The 12,205-nt window shown below is 41.0% G+C and overlaps 1 protein-coding gene across 3 annotated transcripts in view; it reads left to right on the top strand.

The window, feature by feature from the left end:
• Positions 1–5,890: 5,890 nt before the first annotated feature.
• Positions 5,891–12,205, top strand: part of CDC42 (cell division cycle 42) — a 44,143-nt gene continuing 37,828 nt past the window's right edge. The window contains exon 1 of one of the 3 annotated variants that reach the window (XM_074305933.1): positions 5,891–6,094. The gene's annotated coding sequence lies outside the window, so the exon portion shown is untranslated. The other 2 variants (XM_074305935.1, XM_074305934.1) reach the window with 2 other exon arrangements.

Raw genomic sequence — 12,205 nt, 5'->3', positions numbered from 1 at the left:
CATAATCTTCCTGTTGCTGTGTACAATATTCTCTTGGTTCTGCTCACTTCACTCAGCATCAGTTCATGTAAGTCTCTCCAGGCCTCTCTGAAATCATCCTGCTAGTTGTTTCTTACAGAATAATAATATTCCATAATATTCATATACCATAACCTCTCCAATTGTTGGACATCCACTCATTTTCCAATTTCTGGCCACTACAAAGAGGGCTGTCACATGCAATTTTGCCTATGTGTGTCCCTTTCCCTGCTTTAAGATCTCTTTGGGATATAGACCCAGTAATGGCACTGCTGGATCAAATGCACAGTTTGATAGCCCTGTGACATATTTGATCCCCAGAATGGCTGGATCTTTTTCACAAGTCCACCAGCAATGCATTAATTAGACTAAGAATTAAAAGAAGAAATCCTTTCCTTATGATTTCTCAATTAAGAGAATTTTATATCAAAATCTCTTTTTGATTCTATATGCTTCTAAATCTTGGAGGGCCACAGCCTTTGAGATATTGGAGTTGCAGGTACCCAAAAGGCAATGGAGACTAGGCCCAAGAATATGGATCACCCACTAGCCCCACTTTAGGCCTGGACCTAGCCATCAGTCAGGGGAGTAACTCCTGTGGAGAAGGAATCTGGCTATTTTCCTTAAGGTCTCCAGGAACAGCAGTGGCCACAGCTCCTGAAAACTCAGAGAAGAAAGTTCTTCCCACTAAAATCATCGCATCATGAAATAGTTAAAAAAATCTGATTTCCCCACTGGCAATGATGCTAATGATAAGATGTTACATCTTGTCATTGCCTCCTAAGAACCACAGAATGGCCTTTCCAATTTGATCTGCAGTTGAAACATCCTATCAGTTTTGGGAGCTCATTGGGACATAACATCTACCAATGATCTCCTCACCCCCAGCCTCCTTCCCTCCCTCTTTCCCTTCCCTTCCTTCCTTCCTTCCTTCCTTCCTTCCTTCCTTCCTTCCTTCCTTCCTTCCTTCCTTCCTTCCTTCCTTCCTTCCTTCCTTCCTTCCTTCCTTCCTTCCTTCCTTCCTTCCTTTTTCCTTCCTTCCTTCCTTCCTTCCTTCCTTCCTTCCTTCCTTTTTCCTTCCTTCCTTCCTTCCTTCCTTCCTTCCTTCCTTCCTTCCTTCCTTCCTTCTTTCCTTCCTTCCTTCCTTCCTTCCTTCCTTCCTTCCTTCCTTCCTTCCTTCCTTTTTCCTTCCTTCCTTCCTTTTTCCTTCCTTCCTTCCTTCCTTCCTTCCTTCCTTCCTTCCTTCCTTCCTTCCTTCCTTCCTTCCTTCCTTCCTTCCTTCCTTCCTTCCTTCCTTCCTTCCTTCCTCCCTCTTTCCTTCCAGCAACCAGAGTTACATGATTTGCTCAAGGTTACACAGGTAGTGAGTGTCTAAAGAAAGATTTGAATTCAGGTCCTCCTTATTCCCTAGTTTGTGCTCTATCCACTGTACCACTTAGCTACCTCTATCCCCTTAGGCTTTTTCTTTAAAACAAAACAGAACAAAACATTTTGATCTCTTTTATAGTTACAGCACATTTCCCAAGATATCCCTTTATCCTTGCTCTCCCAGAAAGTCAAACTCTTTATAATAAGAAATAAAAGAGTAGAGAAAGACTTGGCCAAATTGACACATCCATCAGGTTTGACATTACACATAGTTTTCTTTATATACTCATGGACTTCCATCTTTAGTTTTAGAGGCAAAACTGGATAGAGTTGGTTCTGGAGTCAAGAAGTCCTGGGTTCCATTTTCCCTCTGATACTTAAATGTGTGATGCTGGGTAGATCATTGTATGACCTTGAGTTGCAGTTTTCTTACCCTGTAAAAGGAGAAGATTTGAGTATATGGCTTCCAAGAGGCTTCCAACTCTCATCCATTGTTCTATAAGAAATGACAAGCAGGATGTTCTCACAAAAATCTGGACTTACATGAATTAATGCAAAGAAAAGTGAATAGAACCAGGAAAAGTGTTCAACAAGAAAACAGTAACTGCAGTACTGTAAGATGATAACCATGAATGTTGCAATACAAAGATTCAAAACAACTCCAAAAGACTTATGATGAAAGATGTTTTCTGGAGTTTCTTCTCCATCCCTTCCCCTGTCTTTCCCCCTAATCTGACTGCTGAGTGGGAAGTAGGAGAAGTAAGGGTGGGGATCCATTGCTCCTTTCATTCTGCCTTTTACCCACGTACAAAGAGTTTTTTAGGGCCCCTTATCTCTACTTCTCCATTCCTTTGGAACCTAGTTTTTGCCAGTTCTGGAAGAAACAAAATCTCACAAATTGCCTGGAGGAGATGGGGGAGAGGGGAAGTTTAGCTTGACATGGGGCTTTTCAAGCCAAAACATACATTCCAGATTTCTTCTTTTGATTTAAGAATCCAGCCCTCTCCAGGCTCCCCATCTAGAAAAAGGAAGTTTTTGTTTGTTTGTTTTAGGTAGGGTGGGATGGGGGAAGTGTTGTCTCTAGTCTTAGAAATCATATACAGTGACCATTAGTTCTGGGGAATGGCTAAATAAGCTATTGAATATAAATGTGATAGAATATTATTGTTCTATAAGAAATGATCAGCAGGATGATTTCAGAGAGGCCTGGAAAGACTTACATGAACTCATGCTGAGCCATGAGCAGAACCAAGTGAACATTGTACACAGCAACAAGATTATAAGATGATCAACTCTGTTGGACGTGACTCTTTTCAACAATGAGGTGATTAAGACAATTCCAATGAACTTGTGATGGAGAAGAGCCATCTACATTCATACGGAGGACTATGAAGATTGAACATGGATCACAATATAATATTTTCATCATTTTTGTGGTTGTTGTTGGCTTGCTCTTTTTTCCTCTTATTTTTCCCCCTTTTGATCTTATTCTTCTTGTGCAGCATGACAAATGTCAAAATATGTTTAGAAGAATTGTACATGTTTAACCTATATTGGATTACTTGCTGTCTAGGTAAAGGGAAAAGTAGGGAGGGAGGGAAAAATTATAGAATACAAGGTTTTGTTTAAGGGTGAATGCTGAAAACTATCTTTGCATGTATTTTGAAAAAAAATTTAAGATAGAAATAAATAAAATTATACTGTTATTAAAAAAAAAAAAGAAATCACATCGAGGAAAGCAGCCTTCTACTTCATTTATAAAGGTGATATTCTCTTTTGAAGAGGTGGAGATGACTATAGTCTTCGTCTCCCACCACAGCTTCTGCTCCTTGGTTCTATCCCTTCTGTCCTTCTTCCCCCCATCTAAAGAGTCCCATACTAGGAAAGCTTGGAGTTCAGTTGGAAAGCAGAAGGACTAGCCTGTTATACTTGAGAATCTGGAGTACAGAATATGAAGTGTGGACATTTATAAACTTCATGTCCTCCTCTCCTTTCTCTCCTCCACTATTTTTCCTTCCCCCCATCTCATTTAATGTAGATCATCAATGGGAACACCTTTTTCTGCCAAGGGCCATTTGGATATTTATAACATCATTCAGAGGCCATACAAATGATCACTTTATAGAGCACAAGCAGTGGGAGGTTGTTCTATCTAGCTTTCTGCTCATCTTTTGAGTTCCCATCCCTGATCTAGAGCAAAGGGCCTCGCAAACATTAGATGCTAAATCCATGAGTGTTGAATTGAATTGAATAAATATAGTTTTGGGCAAAACACCTCACTTGGAAACTGTCCTTTCAGGGCTAATTTTAGGAAAATCCACGGCCAACTTTAGATTGTAGATTCCTAATTTTAAAATTTGTAAGGAAGCTTCGATTTTCAATTCTATAAGATTACTGGAGAAAGTAAGGGAAGCCCAAGTGTGGAGTAAGGACAGGGAGGAAGGGGGGGGGGGCTTCCTTATGTGAGAAAAGAAAGGATACTTTCTCTATTCAGTAACTCTCCTTCCCTTGAACCTAAGGCAGATTACATTTTCCTCGCAGGCGAAGATTACAGATTTGGTATTGGAAAGAATCCAATCTAACCCCTACATTTCAAAAATGTGGCTGCTGAAACCGTGAAGAGTGAGCTGATCTGTCCATGATCACACAGTCAGTCCATAAACATTTATAAATCACCTACTACATGTCAGGCACAATGCTAATCAAGGGGGATACAAAGAGGCAGCAGACAATCCCTGCTCTCTAGGAACTTAAACAATCTAACGGAGAAACCGGCAGCTTAATATGTATAAGCAAGCTAGGATAACAGAGCATAATTAGCAGAAAACCCTGGAATTAAGATGGGTGTGGAAGGGAAGGGCTCTGGTAGAAAATGGAATTTAAAGGAAGTGGGACAGGCAGGGTATTCCCGGCTGGGCAGCTGGCGGAGAAAATGCCTGGAGCACAGAGATGCAGCATCTTTGTGGAAGAGCCCGGAAGTAGGTAGCAGAAGGTGGATCCAGCTTGATGGAGCTCAGAGGCCCTAGCTTGATTTGTTAATCACACTGCCTGGCTTTTCCTTAATAATAACTCGATAATAATAATTCCTTTGCACAGGTGTGGAATGTTGCATCGAAATGTTGGATTTTTATATGCAGTTATTTTATTTTATTGTTTTTAAAAATTTATTTGTTTTTAACACACATGGCTTTAGGAATCATTTTTGGGAGAGAAAAATCAGAGCAAAAGGGAAAATTATGATTTTATATATTTATGTATATAAATTTTTTTTTTGGTGCCGATGACATGGAGAGGACCCGGAAGAAGAACCAAGTCTTTCATAGATGATCACTGCACATCCTTGCTGTTATTGTGTACAACATATTTCGGATTCTGCTTGTTTCAACGTTTTAGTGAATTTCTTCTTTTTTGTCTGATTCTTTTAAAAAATTTTCTTTGTTATGACAGGATTGGGGGAAGGGAGGGGGACAGGTAAAGGGAGAGATCCAGGCTAAGAAAAGCCAGCAGCTTCTATGTAAGGTTATCCCCATTTCAGAGAAGAGGAGACTTCCGGGAGAACTCTGAAGTGACCGAGATGACTCAAAAAGGCATTAAAAAGCTCTTCTTACACAATAATGGGGGATTATCCTCACGCTGCAGGTGAGAAAATGGACGAGCGATTTCTCCCCTCAGCCAGCTGCGGATGCCGCCAGTCCGTTAGTTCCCAGCTACTTCGGACAGCTCAGACTCCGCAGTCACTCAGCAAGTCATTTGACTTCCATTCGTTCAGTGTCCTCATCTGTAAAATGGGTTCGTTAGTGTACCTCCCTACTTCCAGAGCTGTTAATAACAGGAACGCATTAAACCTTTAGAGTTTGGTAGGGGCTTTACCAATATGACTTTTTCGGATCCTCATCATTCTGAGAGGTAGGTGTTATTGAAATTCCCATTTTACAGAGACGGTAACTGAGGCAGCGAGGTGGCTCACGGGATAGGCCGCCAGGCTTGAGCCCAGAAGACTCCTTTTCCCGAGTTCGAGTCTGGCCTCAGACTGTTTGCCTCAGTTTTCTCATCTGTAAAATGAGCTGGAGAAGGACATGGCGAACTACTTTAGTGTATTAGTGTACTTTAGTGAAAGAGGGTCCTATCTGCATCCGCTGTGGCAGAGGTTGAGTGACCTGCTAGTCACGTGGCCAGTAACTCTCTGAGGCAGGATTTGAACTCATAACCTCAATTCAGTCAGGAAACCATGCTAGTGAAGCATTTTGCAAACCTTAAAGCGCTACATAAGCAGTCGTTTTTGTTGTTAGTTTTATTTGTTTTGTACATTTCTCCCTGGGTAGGATGGAAAGCAAGGCCTGTTTAATTTTTGCTCCGTATCTCTTAGTAAATTAACAACGACTTAGAGCGTGATTAGAACTCAGCTCCCCTACAGGAAGAATAAGGTTCTAGGGAGGAGGCTCGGAGGAAGTACCTTCAGACACTGCGCATGTCCAACTAGCCGGCGGAGCTCCGAGTGAGGGGCTGGGTGGAGGGAGGAGGAAGAGAGAAGGTTGTTGCGGCTGCGCAGGAGCGTCTTCACTCCTTCGGCACCTCCTCCGCTTCCGCCTGCCCATCCCATGCAGCCATTGCGCCGGGTGGCGTGCGCGCTGACGTCAGTAGCGTGCCCCTGCCCGGGAGCGGAGGAGACCCCGCGCAGTGCTGCCAACGCCCCGGCGGAGAAGCTGAGGTGAGTGCTCGGGAGCCTGGGGCTTCTTTGGGGGTAACTCCCCCTCCCCTGACCCGACCCCTAGTGCCTCCCTGCCTGCGGTGGGTCCGCGGCCCCCGCGGCGAGCGAAGGCGCTGGCAGGGTTCCGGGCGTTTTGTGGCAGGGACAGGTCCGCCGGGGCGGGCGGAGGTTGGGGGGGGAGAGCCGGGGCTCGAGGGGGTCCCCGCTCGGGCCGGGCTGTCACTGGTCGCGGTGGAGACGGGGGGAGGGGAAGCCGCTAAGGCAGGGGGGTCCCGACCGTTGGCGTTGCGGGCCGGGCGGCCGCCGCCGCCGCCCACCCTCGCTCCGGCCGGGTTCCCACTTCCTGCTTCGCCGCCCGCCGCGGACATCTTGCTGCGCTGGGGGAGGGGAGCGGAACCGCCGCTGCCGCCGCCGCCGCCCCGGGAAAGCGGGGTCCGTCAGGGTTCCCGGGCCGGGGCCGGGGCGGCGACGCCCTTCCTGTCCTACCCCTCTCCCTTGGAGAGCCCCTAGTTCTGCAGCCCCCGATTACCTGGATCCCCCAGCCCACCGTGGCCAAGGCGATCCGGACCCCCCTCCCCCAGGTGCGGCACCTAGGCCGGGGCGACCCCTTCCGCCCTCGGCGCAGCTCACCTGACCGCTTCCCTGGGCACTCGCTTTCTTTGTTCCTTTTATTATTTTTTTTAAAGCCCTCTCCAAATGCAGTGTGAAAGATGACGTCATTGCCGAGGGAAGGGGTGAGAGTTTGACTCTGTCCTCGGGCCTGGTCGCGGCTCCCACCCGGCGATTGTGGGCGCTTCCCTCCCTCCCGGGTGCAGCCTCGGGACTCGTTCCTTTGCCTCAGTGGTCTCTGGTAGAAGGTCGGCCTGAGTCGTTTTTACTGGTGAACTTGACCAAGCGAAGATTGCCTCTCCCCCTCCTCCGAGTAGCCTTTAAAATAGCAGGCGTTTGAACTAAGGTTTTGGGCGATTTCTGCCGCGATCTGGGAGTGGGGGGGAAGGGGTGAAACGTGAAACAGCTGATTTCACCTAGTTAAAAATAGCATTTTGGATTTTTAAAAAATAATGGACTATGAAAAGAAAGCAGGAGTAATTTTTATTTTATTAACTTAGTTTTTACCTGTCATTTTTTATAAATAAAATTAATTGCTGATCTTCTGAATAGAAAATGCAGTAATGGAGAAGTGCATGTACTTTCAAAACTTGACACTTGCATGTTGCATTAAGTACGGTTAACTCGTGTTTGAACATGTAGTCTGAACTGGTTTTTCCTTTGTACCGAGGGCAGCTTAAGGACTGAAGTCCCAGGCTTTCGTTTTGATAGGAAAGAGCTGACTCTCCTTGAGTTGAGATTTTTCACGTGGTTTTGATATTTGGAAGAATTCAGGATATTCAGCCCGAAATTTTCTGGAAAACCTGTCCTTTAAAAAGAGTAGTGCCTTGTTTTAGAAATGTTAACACGGCACTTTTTTTTAACCTAAACAAATTAAAAACATAAGAAAAACAGGTTATAAATATAAACTTTATTAAGAAACTTAGGCTCCTTAATTAAATATGGTCGTGGTCACAGTTTAGATTTTGTTGGTTTGGGGTCGGAGACTAGACTCTGGTACTCGAGTGTAAGTAGCAACCTTCAATTGCAAAGTAATTAAAATGTTTTTTTTTTTTTTTCTACAAGCCCAGAAAATAAACATTGAGAAAGGAGTGATGTCAAGAATAGAATACTTAGTCTTGAGTTCAAATTATTCCATAGACATTTAATAGTCACACAGGCAAGTTAATAACTTCTCTGTCTCAGTTTCTTCATCTGTAAAATGAAGAGTTTGGGGTTGAATGTCCTCTAAGATCCTTTCTAGCTCTTAAGTTTTGAACTAATTACTGCTTTGAAACAGCTGTAAATATTACAGCTTTCCCATTAGTTATGTTGCCTGCTGTTCTGCTGAACTAACTCTTAGGTTAACTGATCATGAGGTTCTTTGTAGGAAATTGGGAAGCGGGTATCCAATTTTAGAACTAAGGTCAATCTGGAGAACTGAGGGGTAGCTAACATCAGACTAATACTGAGTGAAGCTCAGGGCTTGGTAAAACTTAAATCTTGATTTTAGTAGCTTATTTTTCTTTAGTTGGAATATACTCCATGTTTATATCCCATCCTGGTTAATTATTGAAGCTTCAATGTTTTTTTTTTTTTTTTAAATGATTGAAGAAATAGAAGAAATGAAATATTATGAATTTATTTTTCACATCCAGAGAATATTAAGGATAAGTCTTAAAAGTCCAAAATAAACTATGTTGCCCATAGTCATAAAATCCCTTGAATACATCATTTCTTGATGCTGTTTGTTTCTTTTGTTGTCTGCCTTGGGGTCCTTTATCTTTTCCTCAAGAAAAAAAATTGTATTCAACTTTTTATATATATATATATAAACTAAGAGGGTTAACTTTTCTAACTTTGTGTTAGAATTGCCAAGTATGCTCAACTGAATTGTATTTCAGATTCATGGTTTAACCCCAATCTCCATCCTCACTCCTAGCTTGACAATTTTTTCCAAACTTCTTTTGGCTAGTGTCTTTTAAAAATCTTCATTTTATTCTAGGCTTTCATGATACTGCTTTATCCTGGTTTATCTTGTATAATGGAAAGAATACTCATCTGAAATTGGGTTCCCTAGGTTCTTTTTGGGACTTGTCCCCTTAAAAGTTGTCAACTTTGAGGGAGTTGTTTAATCTTATTGAATTTTTCTTGTGTAATGTAAAACTAATTGCTACATGGACTTATGCAGTGATGTAGATTAAGCAAGGAGTGTAACTTTGCTGCAAGCATATCGTGCCAAAAGGGTAGATAGGTCTGTTATTTGTGGATTTTTCTGTACTTTTTCATTAATCTATGTTTCTTAAGTAACTCTAAAATTTGATTTTTTATGGTTCTTCCTTATCTATAGATTACCCTTCTCCACCTTTGTTTCCTGCTTCCTGTCACCATCCATAGATTTTACCACAACCTCAAAAATATAGTGACCTATATATCCTTGTTCTTCTGGATAAATTATCTTCACTGCCTTATCTTCTCAGTCATTTAAAAATTAATATCTTTTCAGTTCTGACCATAATTATCTCCTCAAGGTCGTTCCCTCTTTCCCCCCTGCCCTCACCTTAAAACCTAGAATCCAATTCCCAGATATATGTTACTCTTTTCATTACTTTAAAAATTTCAGCTAAAATCTTTTATTACATCTTAACCTACTGGAGGACTTTAGTATCTATGTTGCTTTATTTTCTCTTCCCCTTTTCACCTTCCTTGCTTCTAGAAGGGAATCTTTAAAAATAGGATTGTGACAGTAGAAAAATAAGTTGGTGCTCTTCATGGCTTTCAGATTTGACAATATAGATAAGGTGGTAATCTTAGGAATTCTCCGTGAAGTTAGTGACAAATATATTTCTGTTCTGTTATGGCAAAAATGAGATAAAGGATGATTTCAGATCACCTACATTTATCAACTATTTTTATTAGATTTGAATTCTGTGCATAAGATTCATTAGTAGAAAGGAAATCTAAAACTTTGAAAGTAAGTTTTCTTACAAAAAAAAAAAGTAAATTCTTATTAGGGATTAGAAAATTTTAAGGTGTATGGTACATAAAGAAGTAGATTGCTATAGTGAGTGCCATGAATTCCAAGATCTACAATAGTTTCTGACATTATTTATTGGCTACAATTTTTTAGATATTATGCCTCTCAAATCTAAAATCTGTTGTGGTTAGCCTAGTAAATACATGGCTTGATGTTTTTGAGCAATTCTGGGTTATTTTGTGTTTGGTTCCTCAAGTTATTTATTTTGCTTTTGTTCATTATATAGTTATTGGGAGTGATTCATTAGCATTTGAAGATAAGTTCTGTGACACTGACAGATAATCTGCATTTGTAGGATTGGTACAAAGGGGAAAGGTTGTAATAGGTCTATTAATTAAGGCCAATCTTTTTTTTAGGTTTGGGAATTTTTTTTTTTTTTTTAAGTCTCAATAGAGCAATTTCTGTGGAAGGAAGAGATGATTTTTACCTTGCCTTTGCTTCTGCCCCGAAATCGTACTAAAGCTTGTATACTATGGCTCCTGAAGAGAGGTTTTTAATTTGGAATTACTTGGGAGGAGTGTAGTGTTTTTTATATTAAAAAGAATGGAAAATAGTGCAGAAGAAACAGACCTGACCTGGGAGTTGTAGGTGGTGAAATCTTTTTCACCACATCTTTTTCACTACATTTCCAATCTTTTATTCATCCCACTTAGCTCAAAAGAAATAACTATTATAAGGGTGGGTTCTTCTGTCTGAAATGTCTTTAGGTCAGGATAATTGCTTTTCAGGTGTTCTGGATCTTAACCTTCTTGAAATATTAACGGCGATAGTTTCAGTCCTTTTCAACCTTTGGAAAGGAATTCTAGATTAGTATAGTACTAATGAATGGAAAGTGTGCTGGAGTTGGAGTCAGAGAACTTGGGCTTAAATCCTGGCTCTGTCACTCTTTGACCATGGGAGAGTCACAGAACTTCCTGTGGGCCCCAGTTTCCTCATCTGTAAAACAAGGGTAGAAGGGAAGTTGGACTAGCTGCACCTACCATAATTAAGCCTATGATTTGTCAACAACTTTAAAATACTTGAGGATGCTTTCTTGGTTTCCTCAAGTGTCTTCTAGTTCCTTCATTTGATGCTTGCACCTTTGTCATTGCCCTCTGGTCTTATGCTTTTTGTGTCCCAAATGCACTTCTGACTTTTGCATCCCCATCTCCCTCTCCCTTGATTCGCCACTGAGAGATTTCTTTCCTGAATGCTCGCTGCTTTCTGGTGTTGTTAAATGTTACAGACTTTATTAGTTTCACTTGGATTATTTGAGGTAACGCATGTAAGGTGCTCCATGGAAATCTGCTAGCTGTACTAGTGAACAGGTCAGAAGACTGATCATATAGGAAGAGAACTTGTTTATATTCTTGTCCCCAGGTCATGTATCTTTTGTATTCACATATCATATTGGACATATTTCCATTACATCCATTGTAATTAATTGGAAAGAACATGAGAGTCATAAAATCTGTTCAAATTCTAGCATTCACTTTTACTACCCTGATGGCCTTCTTGAGCAGCATCAGTTTACTCATCTGTAAAATGAGAGGGTTTTTCTTTGAGGTCCCTTCCAGCTTTATAGATGACTCTTTTGGTCCTACTGTTGTGGGTGAACAGACTGAAGAACCAAGTTTGTATTTTGGCTTCACATAACAGTTGTTTTCAGATCTTGCCTTTAAAGCCTTTTTTTAAAGCTACACTGCTGGCTAATCTTATTTCTTTTCAGTTATTTTAAGCATGTCTTGCACTGGTTTTAGACACAAATTGCTTTCAAGGATCAGATTATCTGTAGTGTCTTATCACCACTGGTAACTTGGTGAACCCTTGGATTGTGGCTACCTCATGAAACAAGGAAAAAATTCACAAAAGGCTCCCTAATCATTTGCTTTGGCATTGAGGGTCATAGAGTAAAGGCTGCTAAAATCATTTTTTAATTGTCTATAAATGATAATATCTTATAAGTTGGTATTATATCTAAGATCCTTGTTCAGTGACCCAAGAATAGACGAACCATCAGAGGAGCTGAAGGAATCATCTATCTTGACTTTCTTCCCAAAAGACCAGTATATTTTCTCTAAATAAGGCGAATAAAGAAGTTGATTCTTTATCTACCATGCAGCCAAAGATAAGTTTCATGAGATGTTTTCTCATTTCTTACTAAAGTGCTCCTAATTAACCCTTGCAGAAAAAATAACCAAGGGGCAGCTATAATAGTACTGTAGATAGAGAGCTGGAGGGGAGGACCTGAGTTCAAATTGGGCCTGAGACACTTAAGTCACTTAACCGAAATTATCTTGCAGAAAAAGGAAAAAAAAAAAGTAACCAAGATAACTGTCATATGCTACTTTGTCAGATGAGGAGAAAAAATTGTTGATCTTCCAAATGAAATAATCATATATATGGTCATCTTAATGCATAGTTAGAGGGAGGACTTTGAAAAATATTTTAGAAGCTAGGGTTCAAGAAATAAGAAAGGAGGCAAATGATTTATGTAATACATAAGA

This window comes from Sminthopsis crassicaudata, chromosome 3 (genome assembly GCF_048593235.1).
Source record: "Sminthopsis crassicaudata isolate SCR6 chromosome 3, ASM4859323v1, whole genome shotgun sequence".
NCBI classification, from domain to species: Eukaryota; Metazoa; Chordata; class Mammalia; order Dasyuromorphia; family Dasyuridae; genus Sminthopsis; species Sminthopsis crassicaudata.
Note: the sequence above shows the minus strand (reverse complement) of the source record. Positions and strands in the feature narration are given on the sequence as shown.